General features: G+C 45.1%; 1 protein-coding gene across 2 annotated transcripts in view; it reads left to right on the forward strand.

Annotated features, from left to right (window-relative positions):
* The first annotated feature begins 15,922 nt into the window (after window positions 1-15,922).
* The window catches only part of TAOK1 (TAO kinase 1), a 147,198-nt gene continuing 145,879 nt past the window's right edge, over window positions 15,923-17,241 (forward strand). For both annotated transcript variants that reach the window (XM_081805515.1, XM_081805514.1), the window contains exon 1: window positions 15,923-16,591. The gene's annotated coding sequence lies outside the window, so the exon portion shown is untranslated. The remainder of the gene's footprint in view (window positions 16,592-17,241) is intronic.

The following is a 17,241-nucleotide window of genomic DNA, read 5'->3' on the forward strand; positions in this document are numbered from 1 at the left end:
GGAAATCATCCCAGGAATCCTCAGGGCTGAATTTCTGGCCCCCTTCTCTGTTCTCTTTCTCTATTTAGAGAAACATGTGTCATGTTATCTATAATTATTGGTTTGTCTGTCTCTACCAGGTGGATATCAGCCTGTGAACTCTTTGAGGACGAGGTAGGTAGCTTGTCTGTTTCTCTGCAACACACTCATCTAGAGGCACACCTGATATATAAAACCAGGTACTGATCTAAGTACCTTACATCTTTTATTTAACCCTCATGAAAGTCCTCCGAAGTGGATACTGTTATCCTCACCCTTTCACAAAGGGCAAAGTGAAACAGAGACAGCCTCGCCGAAAGTGCAAAGTAGAGAGTAAAAAAGGGATTCAAAATAGGAATTTTGACAGAATCCATGAGCTTAACTCCTATACAGTATGGCCTTGAGCTAAAGGGTTTTGTGGACAGGGAATAGTAGTTAATATGAACATGTGAACATTCCTACACAGAGTACAAAGTATTTTCCCACATAGTATATATGAGAATATCAGGAGTCTTCTCACTCTTTGTTGGAAACTAGCCAGCAGTGTGGCCCTGAAATACCAAATACCCAGATTCTTCCTACAGGCTTAGAAAAATGAAGTATAAGGGCACATAAGTGGTATTTTGTAAACTCCAGGAACCCTGAGAGATGCTAATACCTGGTAGGCTGGATAGATCACTAGGCGAGTGTGTAAAGAAAGGATTGCATTCAAATATGAGAACCTTTCACCTGGGGTAAAACAGCCACTTTCTTAGCTGTTCCAAGAACTAAATCTCTTCACAAAACCGACAACTGAAGGTGTGTACGTAGTGTGGTGGGGAGGATGGAGAGTGGTGATTCTACTTCCTACTATTGTTTTTCAAAGAGTCTGAGTTTAGGGAGCTCTTGCAGATGCCTTTATTGGCAGCTTCAACCATTTTTCCTAGGTTGCCATGACAACAGGAAGCCAAACTCTGGGGGCTATTTATTGGTGAGTGATAAGGAGCCAAGTGAAAGGAAAACTCTTCGAGGAAGCCTGGGGTTGTCTGGAGGTCCTGGTAGAGGGTAAATCCAGATGCCTCCTGGCATGATGCACAAGTAGCTTCCTCCTCATCGCTTGTACCTTAGACATCTGACCAGGGGAGAGGTCTGCAGGCGGCAACCGTTCAGCACGAGAATGTTCTTAAGTATTAATGGTGCTGTGTAAGGACTGGAAGAGTCTTTGGTTTTCTCTGAAAGTGAGGGAACAGCAGGAGGTGCTTGTACCTGAGTGAAATTCACCAGGGAAGTGAGTGATATTTGTGTTTAGGCTGAATTCCTGGTGACACAGCCATATGGCTTTTGCTGACTGCCGTACTCCAGACGGAATATTCCTTTCGTGAAGCAGCGCAAGTATATAAAGGACTGTGTTTCCCTCACTGTCACCTTTAATCCCTCCCCCATCATCAGCCAGAACGCTTAAAGACTCAGGAGCCCCTACCTATCCTTCCAGCCTGAATTCCTGCCCAAGATCAAGGATCTTGACACTTTTTCACATCTCTGATTTTGTCCCTAGAGTAGGAGGCTCCAGGGGACCACAGCTGACTCTGCCAGGCACAGAGGGTTGAGTCATCCTGCAAGTGTCAGAGCTGTTAGCAATAGCTCTGCTGATCTGTATGCAACTCCAACTCCCTCTCCAGTTCAGAGTTTTGGAGCCATCTTGTTCGAAAGTAAAGAACAGAACACAGATGGCTGGTAACAGGATCCCACAGGGGCCTCCTTTCCCACTGAGCCCATCCTGCTAATCCTTTTATAGAAAAAGAGAAAATAAATGGTGAATGGAGCAAAAAAGGAGTATCAGCTTCTGCACCGTTCTTGGGGGTGTAGGTAGAAGGCCTCTGAGAACAACCTCCAGCTACCCATTACATTTGCCAGGCATTTTCCCTTCCCATCCTTCTTTCTTCTTCCATTTCTTTTCCCTTCCTTCCTTCCGTTTTCCATCCTGGTTCCCTATTCTCGGTAGCAGCTTCTGATGGAGTGTTTTTGCTGAATGCCTTGTGTTTTACCAGGTAATTCAAATCCATACCTGTATAAGAAAATCAAATGCACTATAAGTTCAGAATGGCTGATTTTATCAGTTTTATCTCTGGGGAATCCCTTTAGTTTCTTCTCTTCTGAGGTTAGTATAATACATTACAAAGAACACAGACTTTGGAGCCAGAAAAAAGTGGGTTCCAAGCCCTGTCCTGAAAAAAAAAATACATTAAAAAAATTTTAGCCGTGCCTGGCTGGCTCAGTTGGAAGAGCATGTGACTCTCAATCTCAGAGTTGTGAGTTCGAGCCCCACCTTGGGTCTAGAGATTACTTTAAAAAAAATAATAATAAACTGTATTAAAAAAAATTTTTTTTTAAATCTCCTCTGCCATTTACTAGCTGTGTCCTCTTGGGCAATTCACCTAGCCTCTCTGAGCTCCAGGTATGGCATCTGAAGTTGCATATAATAGTATCTACATTGCCAGTTGGTTTATAGATTAAATTAGCGGCAGAACACAGTATCCAGAACACAACAGATGTGTCCAGTACATGTTAAGTCTCTTTTCTCCCATCTCTTGCTGCTATAAGTAGCAGGTCCTTATTTTCAAAAATTTGAAAAAAAATTTTCCCGTTGAGAAAGTTAGCATCCTTGCTCAGGTGCTGCTGATACAATTGAAGAAGGAAGACAAGTGGGAAGTGTGAGTGTTTTGCAAGACTAGAGGACCAAGACTTTGGAAAAACTAGCATGTCAATACTCTAATGTTAATTTCCCCCAACATAGGGATTCTTGGTGAAGACTGATGGTTTCCTCAAATTGTTTCTGCAGCATGGCTGACACAAATTTATTTTCCTTGGAAGATAACATGCTGGGTTGCTGACTGACTGTGACTTTAAGTATTATCCCTCTCTAGGTTTCACCAGAACAAAGGATCACTGCTCCTCTTCACTCCAGGAAAGGAGGAGGATTGTTTGAAGTTTGTGTAAATTCCAGGAGAAAAGTTAAGTATGTTTTGGTATTATCCTTGGCACTGAGACTATCGGAAGTGCTTGTACAATCAGGTCAAATGCCACTGTTCAATTTATGTGATTACCAAAGACTCAGCTAACACAGGGCTGTGGTCTGACCTGGCTCCTTTGTTCCAGATAATAAACATGTGTAATGTCAATTATACTAATGTGCTGCGCTCTAGTTGAAACAAGCAGGAGGTTGATGACGGGGCCAGGACATGGTACCTCATTCTCTCTGGCCAGGAGCTCTCTGACAACACGTTTTTCCTGTCTCTCTTTGTAACTGGTAATTAGGTTCTCAGTTGAGCTGTCAAGAGTCTTGACAGATTTCACAGGCAGTCACCACCTGACAACGTACAGCTGCGGGCTTTTCACAGCTGGTATGTTCCTTCCCAGGGACCCAAAGTTTCTCAGTCCTAGGCTCCCCGCTATCATTCAAAGAGGATGATCTGAGAGGAAAGCTAGCTTTCTCAGTGCATTCTCCAATTCCACCAAAGCGGAATGTTGTGGCCAGTGGTGGTGATGGGGAAAACCTCTGTATTCATGTTTGTCTTCAGTGGGAAGGGCTGACTCTGTGGTCTGGCAGGAGAGTGGGAGTGATCAAATCCAGAAGTGGAAGGGGACTATGGGAACTGGACATAGCCTTTTAATAAAGTTGCTGTTTCTTTCTTCTGTTCTTCAGAAGCTCAACTCCTGTACACCCCAAAAAATGGAAAGCCAGGACTTAAACAGATACACCCGTGTTCACAGCAGCAGCATTCACAGTAGCAAAAGGGGGAAACAACGCAAATGTTCATTGGCAGACAACTGTCTAAACAAAATGTGGTATGTACATACAACAGAATATTATTCAGCCTTAGAAAGGAATGAAATTCTGACGTGTCTTACAACGTGGATGAACCTCGAAGACATTATGCTAAGTGAAATAAGTCAGTCACAAAAGGACAAATGCTGTCCTCTTATATGAGGTTCTTAGAGTAGACATATTCATAGAGACAGAAAGTACAGTGGAGACTGGCAGGGACGGGGTGGGTGGAGGCAGGATGCGATTTTGTTGTTTAACAGGTACAGAGTTTGAGGTGCCCGGCTGCTCAGTCGGTTGAGCATTCGACTCTTGGTCTCAGCTCAGGTCTTGATCTCATGACTGTGAGTTCAGGCTCCATGTTGGGCTCCATGCTAGGGGGCATGGAGCCTACTTAAAAAAAACAAACCAGAAAAACAGGTAGAGAGTTTCCATTTTGGAAGATGAAAAAAGTTCTGGAGATGGACAGCAGTGATGGTTGCACAACAGTGAGTATACTTAATTCCACTGAAGTAGACACTTTAATTCCACTGAACTAGACACTTTAAAATGGTTAATTTTGGGGGTGCCTGGGTGGCTCAGTCGGTTAAGCGTCTGCCTTTGGCTCAGGTCATGATCCCAGGGGCCTGGGATCAAGCCCCACATCAGGCTCCCTGCTCAGCAGAGAGCCTGCTTCTCCCTCTGCCTGCTGTTCCCCCTGTTTGTGCTCGCTCTCTCTCTCAAAATTAAGTAAAATCTTTAAGAAAAAAAAAACTACTTTGGGTCTGATTCTCTGCCACTGGCAACCAAAGAGTCCTAAATGATTTAGAACTGTTTATGTGTTGGTCTTTCTCATTAGGCTATGATCTCAAGAACAGTAATGGTATCTTATTCATCTGTATATCCACAGAGCCCAGCATAATACACATAACTGACATCCCGTACATGTTTGCTATCTATCAATTCACTATTCCATAAACATCTATTGTGAGTCATCTATATGTCAGAAATTGGTTTAGGTGTGGGAGATGGAAATACAAATGAGTGAATAGGGGCGCCTGCCTGGCTCAGTAGGTAGAGCATGCCACTCCTGATTTCAGGGTTGTGAGTTCAAGCCTCATGCTGAGCGTAGAGCTCACTTAAAAAAAAAAAAAAAAAGAGTGAGAGAATAAAAACTGTTATCTTGGAGTATTCTGAAGAATACTCAGCTATTCTGTAGAAGCAACTACAAAGGCTAGTGTGATAGAGAACTCTAGGAAAAGATGCACACATTCGCTGGGGTTCCCAAGAACTTGCTGTCACCTTGGCACTCTGCGCCTGGCTGATGGACATCTTCTGGGCTCCTGCACATGCCAGATATTTTCAGGATTGTCTAAGGCTTTGAGAATGTCTGGAAGGCGCCTCCCTCCAAAAATAGTGTACATACCAGATTTATACCTGGGCCTGTCATATGAATTGTTTTTTCTTCTGCTGTGCTTTTCTGTGTTGCTTGGGTCTCAAAAATATATTCTGTAAAAGCAGTATGCCCTGCCCATTTCTCAGAGTTATGGTAAAGGTGAGAAGAACCTCATTGATCTATGAAAGTTCTACTGTATTCAGGTGATGGTTGCTTTCTTTTACCTGAGCACAGCAAGTGTTAATACATTCTACTCCAGCTAGCATCCCCACAAAACCATATCATTTGGCCTCACCAGCAGTTCTAGTCTACTTGTAGTGAACATCTGTTGTTTTTGTCTGTCCAGAATTGCTCCCTCTTCTTCTGGCAAAAAGTACTCTACATTCCTTTGGGGAATTTCCTCTCCCTTCCATTCCATCTACATCAATTCTGCGTAGTTCTCGTGGAGCTGTTACTCTGAGCCTCTTGCCACAGGGTGATCACAGAATCCCAGCTAGGGCAATCAAAATGTCTCATCCTTTGGTGAAGCCACTAGCCCACAGAAGACCATATGACACAAGGCCCAAGCTGGGCCACCTGGAGCTGTTCCTTTGTGTTTTATGTACTCTTATGAGAGAGTGGGAAGCTTTTCTTTGCCTTTGGGGTCAGTAAACTGGGGCAACGTAAATCTGAACTTCTGTGGCCATTCCTCCCACTCCATTCTGCCCCCTGCTCTGGTCCAGCATCCTTCTGCGGCATGAAATAAACTAAGATGGAAGTCCATCTTAGTATGATCTATGTGAATTCTGCTTAAACCTCTCATGGAAACATGTTTATGGCCCATAAGCCCCAAATTCTCGTCTGTTCATCCTCACAAAGTCCCAAATGCCTTCAATTTCTACATTTGCCATATTGTGACATTTCAGTATTGAGAATATTTATGAGGAGGAGAAAGGATGAGCTTCATGATAACTAGACCAGACCTCTGTCCCCTGCTCAGGGGTTTTGGCAGCAAGTGGGAGAGAGCAGGTTGTGTAGAAAACATCACATAGCAGGCAAGTTTAAGTGGATGTATAAACCTGAACTTTGGGACAGGGGCTCCTGTCACTAGTGATCATAACACAACATATCAGTAAAGGAAGCATCTGATTAAAACCAATATTAGGAAACTTGATTTGGGGTGCCCGGTTGGCTCAGTCAGAGCATGAGACTCTTGATCTGAGGGTGGTGAGTTTAAGCCCCATATTGGGCATGGAGCCTATTTAAAAACAAAAACAATTCCTTGATTCATTTCCTGTGTGTAGACAGCACCAACGGCCACATTCAGGGTTGGGGTATATTAAACTAGGTGGCAGCAGTGGAAAGCACCTGCACCGCCAGTTCTAGTCCTCACAAAACACAATCTTTTTTTTTTTTTTTTTTTTTTAAGATTCTACTTATTTATTTGACAGAGAGACACAGTCAGAGAGGGAACACAAGCAGGGGGAGAGGGAGAGGGAGAAGCAGGCTTCCCGCGGAGCAGGGAGCCCGATGCGGGGCTCGATCCCAGGACCCTGGGACCACGACCCGAGTCGAAGGCAGAGGCTTAATGACTGTGCCACCCAGGCGCCCCAAAACACAGACAATCTTATAACAAAATCCAGTCTATAGAGAAAAATAGCCAAGCAACTGGGAGCTGGGGATGGTATGTGGAGAGACAGAAAAAGGGGAGTCAGACACCTAACAAAATTCTTTTAATTCCTGAGGCACTGGACTTTTCAATTACAGGGTCTAATAAATTTCCTTTTTTTTCTCCCCCGTAAGCTGATTTAAATAGTCACTTTCAACCAAAAGACTTCTTGCTAGTATAGTATTACTACCTAGTAAAGATAAGGCTAAAGAGGAGACCCAAAGACAATTCCAGGCCAATAAAATAGCAACTTATTTTATGTTTTGATTGCAAGCTGTTTGTTTCATATCCTATGTGGCACAACTCTGGTAGGAATTAGGGTAGTGTCTTTTTTATTTTTTGTTATTTTTGTTTTTTTGAATCCTGGCAGATGTCAGCCAAAGAGAAGGGCATGACAAAATCACCAATTGGTCCTGAAGATAAATTCCAAAAATCTCTCAGTCCACAAACATGCTGCCCAACCCTTCCCACGTTCACAGATGTCTCAGACAATCATGATGCACTGATCATGGGGTGCCTGCCAGAGGGTGGTGTCAGAGCAGTGAGATGAATATTTACATCTTTACACATACACAATAAGAGCTAACACTTGAAATAAACAACCTAATGCACACAATTCAAAATGTGTGTCGTTTGTTACTTCAAAAAATCGAACTACATTACCCTTTGAGATCCTAAGTATAGTTACCTATCAGATTGCATTCAACCTTCTAATTCTTAATTTCCAGAATTCTCCCAGTGAACATCTGATTCCTAGCCATACCCCTACTTACTAGGTTCATGAAAATTGTATCTTTGTCTCTCAAATCTTTTTTTCTTTTCATCTCTACCTTTAGTCACAGAAATATGTTTTGTAGTTCCGTGTAGTACAAAACTGAAAGTAATCAAATAAATTCTTACTATATCTCCCACTTAGATATTACATATTTTTTATTTTTATTTTTTTTAAGATTTTATTTATTTATTTGAAAGAGAGAGAGAGCACAAGCAGAGGGAGAGGCAGAGGGAGAAACAGACTCCCCGCTAAACCGGGAGCCGGACACAGGGCTCTATCCCAGGACCTGGAGATCATGACCTGAGCTGAAGGCAGACGCTTAACCATCTGACTACCCAGGCGCCCCTAGACATTACATATTTAAATAATTTGCATTTCAGCCTCCCTGGGAAGGGCAGAAGTGTAACAGTGAGATACCACCTCCTCTAGGAAGCATTCCCTGACTCCCCCACCTGGGGGCTGGATTGGGAGAGCTTTCATGTGTTCCCAAAGCATCCTGAGCTCACTCCTGCTGTAGCATTCGCAATACAATATTTTGTCTGCTTACTCACCTGTTTCTCCCCCCAAAATCTGATCTCTTGGAGAAAAAAAAACACAAACCCACAAGACAGAGCTAACACTCTAAATGGGGTAAGCACTTTACATGCTATAGTTAATCCTAAATACCTCTGAGGAAGGAAACGTTTATTTATTTAATCATTTTTAAAGATTTTATTTCGGGGTGCCTGGGTGGCTCAGTTTTTGGGCGTCTGCCTTTGGCTCGGATCGTGATCCCGGGGTCCTGGGATCGAGCCCCGCATCGGGTTCCCTGCTTGGCGGGGAGCCTGCTTCTCCCTCTCCCACTCCCCCTGCTTGTGTTCCCTCTCTCACTGTCTCTCTGTCAAATAAATAAATAAAATCTTAAAAAATAAATAAAGATTTTATTTTTAAGCAACCTTTACACCCAACGTGGGGCTCGAACTCACAACCCTGAGATCAAGAGTCATACACTCTACTGACTAAGCCAGCCAGGCGCCCTTGATGTTAACCCCATTTTGCAGCTAAGGAAAGGAACGCTCAGCCTGGTTAGGACACTGATGCCAAGGAGCATAGTGACGGACACCAGGAAGTGATGGAGGTGGGACTCCATAGTCAGTGCCTGCTGCTGCAGGACCTTCACATCCTCTGCTTGCTATCTTCAGGCTTGGACTTCTTTTAGACTCTGGAGCAGCTGCTTTAACTTATTCATGGCTTGCTGCAGATGCTTAGCTGTTAGATACTGGAGACTGAAAGGTTTCTAGGTCAGAACTTTACTGAGCTGAATTGTATTCTACTCTCCTTAGGGTACCTTGGCCCAGCATTTATCTATTCCTGTGGGTTAAAGTGGACGAATCTGCTGCCTCCACATGCAGGGCCCTTTCAAAGATGTTCACAAAATGAACTCAATTATGTGGGAGCGCAGAGCTCAAGAAACAACTTTATACATAATGAGCTTTATTTTCCAGCCTGTGGAAGCCATACTTATCTGAGACAACCTTATGTAGACATGTCTGGGTGAGGTATGACAACCAGACTTAAACCTGCCTTAGTTGGTTGGTCTTGGAGCCTAAAGACAAAATCTGTGGATGAACTGATAGCCCAGGATGCACTGAATGAGCTGCCAGTAACATACTGATTTATTTATTTGTTGATTACCAGTTTCATGGAGTGCCTCACCCCTGGTTTCTACAGTGAAAATTCTTTTTTTTTTTTTTAAAGATTTTATTTATTTATTTGACAGAGAGAGCATAAGTAAGGGGAGTGGTAGAGGGAGAAGCAGGCTTCCTGCCGAGCAGAGAGCCCGATGCGGGGCCTGATCCCAGGACCCCGGGATCATGACCTGAGCCGAAGGCAGACGCTTACTGACTGAGCCACCCAGGCGCCCCTACAGTGAAAATTCTAAGACACATCCTTCTCACCAACTACCCTGTCATGTACTCAGCTTCAATGGTTTTTGCCTTCGACTGTAAGGAGATAGAGGTTTCCATAAATAATCACAATGTAATTGCAAAAAATTTATACGCTAGTTAAAGTTGGATGGAGATATTATCATGACCAATGCAGTTCTCCCACATTTTAATAGGAGTCAGTTAAAACACCCTAAGAAGCATTTCTTCTGTTTCTAAATGCACGCCACACACACACACACACACACACACACACACACACTTTGGAATTCAAGTTATCTGTACATGTTATTTGCATCATTCCTGTAATTATATATTTTTGAACTAAAAGGAATCCAAAGATCATTTTAGTCTATTGCACTTAGGTAGGAAACTGAGGCCCAGGAAAGTATAAATTAAGGTCTGGTTCTGTGCATCATTTGCTAATAGGTAGTTTTGCATTGTTATTTAAATGTTTTTTTTAAAGATTTTATTTATTCATTTGAGAAAGAGAGACACAGAGAGCATAAGCAGGGGGAGAGGCAGAGGGAGAGGGAGAAGTAGACTCCTCACTGAGCTGGCAGCCCAACGTGGGCCTCGATCCCAGGACCTGGAGATCATGACCTGAGCCAAAGGCAGATGCTTAACCATCTGAGCCACCCAGCTGCCCCTGTTATTTAGTTTTGTGCATGCAGATCTAATCTCTCTAATAGGATTCTTTTTAGTGAGGGAGGGGCTGAGGGAGAGAGAGAGAGAGAATCTTAAGCAGGCTCCACGCCCAGTGCAGAGCCTGACTTGGGCTTGATCTCAGGACCCTGAGACCATGACCGAGCCGAAATCAAGAGTCGGACGCTTAACCGACTGAGCCACCGAGGCACCCCTCTAACAGGATTTTGAGTTCCTAGTATGGGGAGGGATTTGAGAAAGGGAACCAATAAGCAGTGAAAAAAAAAAGCAGCTTAAAATTCATATTGAACCTGTACTGTAATTTTAGCTCTCCATGCTGAGCTGCACAAAGGTACTTGATTTTTTTGTACTTTCTTCCTCTCTGTTGGGAGTCATCATCATCATCATCATCCTTTTTTCAGGGTTGTTGGAAAGATTAAGGGGATAATGAATGTAAAGAACTTGCTTCATACAGTTCTCAGCACAGAGTAACTCTATAAACATTAGTTCCATTTGCCCTTTCTGTATTTTACTTAAGCCTAACATACAGCAGGAACTCAATAAGTATTTGTTAAATTGAGTTGAAGACAACTTGGTCTTTTACTGAGTAACAACACTGAAAGGATCGTTTAATCGGACAGATACCAGATCAGTCAGTGCACCCACCTGCACATTGACAAGCTGCCTTTTCACCCATAGATCCATGCATGACACAAATATACTGACATTACACATGGTCAGGCATCTCTTACACACAAAAAATATGTGCATGGCATCAAGCTGTCCTCGATTGGTGGTGCCAGGAGTGGAATATGGTGGAAGGAGAATGTGGTTTAGATTCATTCACAACTGGGTTCAAATTCTAGCTCACAACTTATTAGTTGTGTGATCTTGGGCAAGTGACATAACTCTCTGAACCCTAGTTTCCTTACCTATAAATTGGAAGTAATTATAACAGAACCTACTGCACAAGTTTGTTGTGACGATTAAATATGTCAGTGTACGGAAAAAGCTTATTCTTAGTTTTGTCACTGTTTAGGTAACTTTTTTATCGAGGTCAAAACATGGTTGGTACCCATTCTTCACCCCACAGCTAGCTTACTTTCTTTTTTTAAAAAATTTTTATTTCAAGCAATCTCTATACCCAACATGGGGCTTGAACTGAGGACCCCAAGACCAAGAGTGGCATGCTCTACCAACTGAGCCAGCCAGGTGTCCCTCGCACAGCTTTCTGACCCCAATTTGTAGGCTCAAGGAATACCTAATTGAGATATGAGAAAGCTTTTCACGGAGGTGACATGTGAGCTAAATCTTGAAGGATATTAGCCAACTAGAGGAGGTCTTTCAGGCAGAGGAGTGCGGTGCCGCATCTTGAAGACAGCATATGAGCAGTTAGCAGAAGAGTGAATAATAGTTCAGGATGGTGGGAACATCCTAAATAAAGTTAGAGAGGTATGCAAGGGTTTTGTCTGGATTTTACTTGGACGGTTTTGGGAGCCATGGAAGAGTTTTTTTGTTTCTTTTTTTTTTTTGCCATAGAAGAGTTTTAAGCAGAGAAATGACACACTCATCTTTTAGAAATTGCATTTTAGGAAGATTAAAACCATTCACCAAAGTATAGAGAATGGGGCACCCCAGGGGGTGAGGAGAGTAGTTGGAAGGCAATTACAGTACCCCAGGTTAGAAACAGTATGAACCACCATAGCAGAGGCAGTGGGGATGAAGAAAGGGATGAAGAAAGGGATGAATTTGAGAAATGTTCAGGAGTTAAATCACAGAAGGTGCAAAATCTGCAATTGTTCTAAGTATTAAGTTATTTTCCTACCATGAATGAGTGTAATTTTCTTGTTTGGATTCAATTTTTGAAATTAAATAACGTATCTTTTGCAGTATCAACCAATGATACTTGACTGTTGAACAAATTTGACAGGATAAGCCCACGTGTATGTATGTATGGGTGTGTTGTGTGTGTGAAATTTGAAGAATTTGAGGAGGGAGGCCTCTTAGTACCAGATCATAGGTAGATATCTGGAATAATAATTTTTTAAAAAGACAGGCAGGGTCTCTTAAGATATGCTATGTGCTGGGGAATCAGAGAGGGGGTGGAGCTACAATTTATGGTACAGGTGGTGTTAAGAGGGAAAATGAGGTAGTAGCAGACACAAAATATTATAAAAAGAAACACTACCTATACAAGAGCAAACCTTTAGATTTAACTACCAGTTTAGAAATATGGGCAATGAAGCAAATGTGAAATGACATTGTGAGGATGCAACTGGCAAGTCCAGAATGTGGAAAATTCTACAGGATCTATAATCTGATTTCTTAGACAAATAAACTGCTTACAAAAAGGAAAGAGGGGCTCCTGGGTGGCTCAGTCAGTTGAGCGTCGGACTCTTGGTTTTGGCTCAGGTGGCGATCTCAGGGTCGTGGATCCAGCCCCACGTCAGGCTCTGTGCTCAGTGTGGAGTCCGCTTCAGATTCTCTCTCCCTCTCCCTCCCACTCTCTCTCTCTCAAATGAATAAATAAAATCTTAAAAAAAAAAAAAAGGAAGAAAAAAGGGAGGGGGAACTGTTATACATGAAAAGCAATATAAGAGACATATCTAGGGGTGCCTGGATGGCTCAGATGGTTAAGTGTCTGCCTTCCGTTCAGGTCGTGATCCCAGGGTCCTGGGATCGAGCCCCACATCGGGCTCCCAGCTCATCAGGAGTCTGCTTCTCCCTCTGCCTCTCTCCCCTGCTCATGCTCTCTGTCTCTCGAATGAATAAAATCTTTTTTTTTTTTTTTAAAAAGAGAGACATATCTATTAATCAAAGGCAAAGTGTAGAACTTCAGGTCCTGGTTCAGACAAATGGACTGTAAAATGACATTTTGGAAACTGGGAAAAACTGAACATGGATTGGGTATTAAATAATAAGAAATTATTGTAAAGGTGTGATAATGATATTGTGGTTATGTTTCAACCAAAGCATTTCTCAAAGACACATATTGAAGTATTTTCAGGTAAAATGTTATGATGGTTGGGGCGCCTGGGTGGCTCAGTTGGTTAAGCGACTGCCTTCGGCTCAGGTCATGATCCTGGAGTCCCGGGATTGAGTCCCGCATCGGGCTCCCTGCTCGGCAGGGAGTCTGCTTCTCCCTCTGACCCTCCTCCCTCTCATGCTCTCTGTCTCTCATTCTCTCTCTCTCAAATAAATAAATAAAATCTTTAAAAAAAAAAAAGAAATTAAAAAAAAAAATGTTATGATGGTTTACTAGAGATTTACTTAAAAATACACTTGGGGGGGCGGCATCTAGGTGGCTCAGTCGGCTAAGCCCGTGACTCTTGATTTTGGCTGGGGTCATGATCTCAGGGTCATGGGATTGAGTGCCGCACAGAGCTCCACACTCAGGGAGGCGTCTGCTCCAGATTCTCTCCCTTTAGCCCCGCCTCTCCCCCCACTCACTCTCTCTTTTTTCCTCCCTCTCTTTCACAAATAAATCTTAAAAAAAATACATTGGTTGGAGGGGGATTACATTGGGTGGAAAAGGCTGTGAGAGAATAGGTGAAACAAGAATGATAAAAATGGCTGATAATAGTTGAAGCTAGGTGATGGACACAGGGGGGTTTATTTGACACAGAGAGAGAGAGCGATCACAAGTGGGGGGAATAGGGGCAGAGGGAGAGGGAGAAGCAGGCTCCTGGCCGAGCAGGGAGCCCGATGCGGGGCTCGATCCCAGGACCCCGGGATCATGACCCGAGCCGAAGGCAGACGCTCAACCGACTGAGCTACCCAGGCACCCCCACATGAGGGTTTATTATTATATCCCATTCCTTTTGTGTATGTTTGAAATTTTCCATAGAAAATTAAGAATAAATATTATAGGAAAGCCTGAATCTCTTTCCATTCCTAAATGTATGAAATAACTAGAAGAGAACATTCTTGCTGTAACTTTCAGAAGAAGGGATCAGGATTGGAAGGGCATCATTTGAGCGGTAGATGGAGGAAGAGAGGCTCCAAGGACAAGAAGGTAGAAGGAAAACTGGTTTTGAGTGGTGTTGAAAAGCCAAGGAGGAACACACTTTCAAGATGGAAGGAGTATCAACTATGTCTAATATTGCAGATGTCAAGAAGCATTAAAATGACTCCTCTAGGGTGCCTGGGTGGCTCAGTCGGTTAAGCATCTGCCTTCGGCTCGGGTCATGGTTCCGGGGCCCCGGGATCAAGTCCCACATGGGGCTCCCTGTTCAGCGGGGACTCTGCTTCTCCCTCTCCCTCTGTTGCTCTCTTTCTCTGTCAAATAAATAAATAAAATCTTAAAAAAATAAAATAAAATGACTCTACTAGACACAGCAAGTAGGAGGTCACTCTTGACTTTTGTAATAAGATCAGTTTCAGTGGAGGTGGGAAGACAGACAACTTTTCCCAGAAGCTTGGCTTTGAAGGGGAGGAGAGATGAAGATTGTAATCCTTCTTTTCCCTCCAAAGAAACTAGGGCATGTTTTAATGCTGAGGTTAAGTTGCCACTTGAGAGTAGTTGACAATATAGGTGAAAAGAGGACTGACTGACAGAGCAAACCCCCTTACTACGAAAAAGCATATTTAGAACAAATTATATGTATAACCCACCGAAGAGGATATCTTGGTTTTTTTTTTTTAAAGATTTTATTTACTTATTTGAGAGAGAGAACAAGAGACAGAGAGCATGAGAGGGAAGAGGGTCAGAGGGAGAAGCAGACACCCGCCGAGCAGGGAGCCCGATGTGGAACTCGATCCCGGGACTCCAGGATCACCACCTGAGCCGAAGGCAGTCGCTTAACCAACTGAGCCACCCAGGCGCCCTTGTTTTTCTGATCATAGCGTTTACTTTCCTAGTTTACTGTAACTTCCAGTTGTTCCGGGGTACACTCTTACTCATAAGTCTCACACAACAGATCTATTTATCTCACTGCTTAACCAGTTGAAGAATCAAGATTTTTTTATGACTGCACTTGAGGCATACTTTTTGGTTCCTGAATAAAATTGCTCTTTATAGTCCACTGAAGGAGTTTTCCTCTAAAAAAACGTTTTCACCACACAAAAAAATTAGAAGCTCTCTTTCCTGCGTTAGGACGCGTAGGACTCTTCAGTTTGTTCGCTGCTCCTGTTTCCAAAACTTATCGTCACTCAATCTACTAAAGACATACACCAAAACTTCACAAGAATTTGTCTCTTTCCTACCATTACCAACATACAGGGTGGTTTAATCTGTATTCTCAACTCTTATTACCATTCCAGAAGTTCTTATAAGCTTTTAGAATCTCAAAAATTCAACTACATACTGATTACACTGACCAGATTACCTCTGAATTCCACGGAGTAGTTGAACCAAGGTGTGTAAGAACTGGATATCCTACATGCCAGGGCAAGCTTCTCATTCGCAGGGTTTTGGGGGGCGCATATTTTGGAAGTGAGAACAGAGGAGGAGAGCTGATAAACTCTTCTTTCTCAGATTTCAGGGTGAAATGAATGCACCTGATGCCCGCGTGGCAGAAGAGATCCGCCAGCTGCGTGCGACGAGGCTGGACCGAGGCTGGGACTCGGGGTACCCGGGAGACTCCGCCCAGTTAGTGCAAGCACTCGCGCGCTCCCGTGAGGGCGCGCACGCGTTCGCAGTCGTGTCTCGCGCAGGGTCGGGCCTGTCAGGCGGAAAATCTCGCGAGATCGGAGACTGGGATGACTGTCGGGAGGAGGGGAGTGGTGTCGGGGAAGGGGGGGGAAACCTGGGCAGCGGCCGGGCTCTGTGGCTTCAGGGCTCGGAGAGAGAGAGAGAGAGGGAGGGTGGCAAAGATAGTGAGTCGGTGCCGCCGCCTGTCTGAGGAGAGAGGAGGGGTCCCGCTTGCCTGCGCCCTTCGCGGGCCGAGAGCGCGAGGCACCCGCGAACCTCTGAGGCCTCCCGGCCCCTGGGGACCCCGCCCCGCCGCCGGCCGGCCGGCCCGCGGCCTCTCTTCCCTTTGTGAGCGCCCCCTTCCCAGGGGTGGTGGTGGTGGCGGAGGGCTGTGCGTGGGCCCGCCCGCTGAGGGGCCGTGGCGGGGGACGAGAGGGCCTCGGCTGTGTGAGGACGGAAGGCGGCCGAGGCCCGGGCCGGTTCCCCCGAGGCGGCGGCGGCGGCGGCGGCTCCCAGCACTTCCCCGCGCCATCTTAGCTGAGCCCAAGCTCTGAGGGCGCCTCCTCGACCCCGGTCGTCCCCTCGCCCCCTCCCCCCCCGCCCCTTGTCGCAGAGCTTGGGCTGGGCGGCTTGCTGGGGCTCCGGGGGGGGGGGGCGGCAGTCGGTCGCCAGGCCCCCTCCTCCTCACTCTTCGCCCTCCAGCGTAGCGGCTACCCGAGCGCTGCAGGGGGCTGCGCCTGCCTACTCTGCCCCAGACCTGTCGGCGAAAGGGTAAGGGCACCTCTGCTTTGGGAAAGGGAGACATAGAGGGGGCGGGGAAATTCGGCCCACTCTGGTCTCTCCGAGAAGGGAGGTGGGGGTGGGGTAGGGAGGGAGACAAGGAGGGTCTGTGATTTCAGTGGGTGGGGTGAAGAAGCTGGTGAGCTAGGCGCCCTCCCGTTTTGAGGGGCAAGAGCAATTACATCCCTCTTTCCTGAGGGTCACCGGAAGGGGTGGTGGAAGGGGATGTCTCGAGGAAGGTGTGGCTCTCTTGGGGAGACTGGGTTGATGTGCACCCCGATTTAAAGGCGCGAGGTCCCTTTCCCTTCTGATCCCTCTGCTCCTCCCTCTCCTCCTTTGTAGTGTCTGTATTCTTGGGAAGGGTAGCCTGCTGGGTGGCTTCCACCCCTGCTCAGGAAATCTATACTCCTACATGGGTGATGGAAGCGTTTCTCTCCCCCTACCCTTCCCCCTTCCCCATCCTTTAGTCTACTGCAATGCTGCAGAAGTCCAAGGCAGTTTCTTCATACATAGGCCCGTGTATACACTGAAAGGGAGGGGGAGCTGGAGAGGGAAGTAATGGCGCTTCCCTTGGAAAGGTTACCCTTTTCCCTTTGGTTTTAAATCGATAACAGTACTGGTTTAATATTCTTCCCCTGAGA

Source organism: Leptonychotes weddellii, chromosome 15 (assembly GCF_054177405.1).
Source record: "Leptonychotes weddellii isolate Sample4059 chromosome 15, ASM5417740v2, whole genome shotgun sequence".
In the NCBI taxonomy this organism is placed as follows: domain Eukaryota; kingdom Metazoa; phylum Chordata; class Mammalia; order Carnivora; family Phocidae; genus Leptonychotes; species Leptonychotes weddellii.